Genomic DNA, 1,702 nt, shown 5'->3' on the forward strand with positions numbered 1-1,702 from the left:
ATTGGAACTCACCCTGTTTACCTGTATGTCTGTTTCAGATTGATGCTGTCTGGAGAGCTGCACTGCTAGTCCTGAACCCTTGTGTTTTGGGTTTATGTTCTTTACAGTATCAGTGTATTTGGACTTATTAGACTTTTGGTTGTGTCTTCTATTTGGGTATCTGGTTTTTCGATGATTTGATATTTGTTGTCCATATTCGGGTTGTCTATCAGATTTTTGATGGATTCGATATGCATACGTGGTTGACATACTGGACTTAGTGATGCTATTAGTGGTCGTGTGGATCACTATAGGTGATATATGGCATGAGTGTCACTTGTTCTTTCATTTCTGTCATATATATATATCCATAGCCTGTTATGGATTCTTTATATGTGTATGTATTTTAGGGAAAGTCAATTGTTACAGAGGAGATGCTGCCGAAATTTCTCGAAAAGCTGTCTCCCGGGGCGTAACATCAACATTGACCATGAGATGGCATAAAGTCAAGTCAAACTCGACGATGATGTGGCACAAAGTCAAGTCAAACTTGACCATCAAGTCAAGTCAAACTTGACCATAATGTTATCCTTTTCAAGTCAAGTCAAACTTGACTCCTAATCTCCCAAGGTTGATCAAATCAACTCCACTAGTCTAGTTTGGATTACACTTAATCCAATTTGATTCATTACATGAATCTAATCCTCTTGGTTCATCATATGAACCTAATCTCTACTAATTGCCCTTTGTGTGTGACCCTATAGGTTCTTGTAACGTTGGTAATGCCTCTAAACCAATTTAGAGACATAAACAATGAGCGGTATCTAGCAACACATCATTGCTACCCAAGTTACAAGAATGTTGAGATCCAACATCACCATTGTGACTATTAATTGTGACTCTCACAATATGTGACCATGTCCTTTTATCCTTGATATCATGATTGATCAAACCAAGGCATAGACTGTGTCATCCTCTAATCAATCTATGTCTTGAACTCCAAGTAGACTCACTCCTATCAAATGAGCTCAACATCTCATGTTGACTCATTTGGGCATGGCCATTCACTTAGTGGTCTCACTCTATCAAGAACTATGATATCACTCCCGTTATATAGGAGGGATAGATCTCATCTATATCACTCACATCCCTCGACATAATTTGTTACATACTCGGTAATCGCCTTTATAGTCCACCCATTTACGGGTGACGTTTGACGAAGCCAAAGTACGCAACTCCTTATGTTGGGAACCATGGTGACTTCAGGTCCAAGGACTAATAGTCATACTAATAGCCACATGAGAAAGTATATGACACTCATATAACGATCCATGATACTTTCTCATGGCGGGTCATTCAGTATATATTCTCCAATGCATACCCATGTATCAACTTGATATCTCATATCCATGACTTGTGAGATCAAGTCATCATGTTGACCTACATGCTAGTCTCGTCGCATTAACATTGTCCCTGAATGTTAATACTTGACTAGGAATCATTAAGAGTAGTGTTCTCCATATCATCTCACTATCGATTCAACCAATCGATTGATATAGATACGAACCATCTACTCAAGGACGTTATTATACTTAGTTATTTGGAACCAATACAAGTAGGTATAATAACCATAAAGAAATATCTTTATTAATATATAGAAATATGATATATAGAGTCCATACATCAATCATCAAATGATTGATTCTAGGGCTCTCACTAACAG

This window comes from Curcuma longa, chromosome 14 (genome assembly GCF_044706935.1).
Source record: "Curcuma longa cultivar G26 ecotype Majalengka, Jawa Barat chromosome 14, ITB_CL_G26_1.1, whole genome shotgun sequence".
Lineage (NCBI taxonomy): Eukaryota > Viridiplantae > Streptophyta > Magnoliopsida > Zingiberales > Zingiberaceae > Curcuma > Curcuma longa.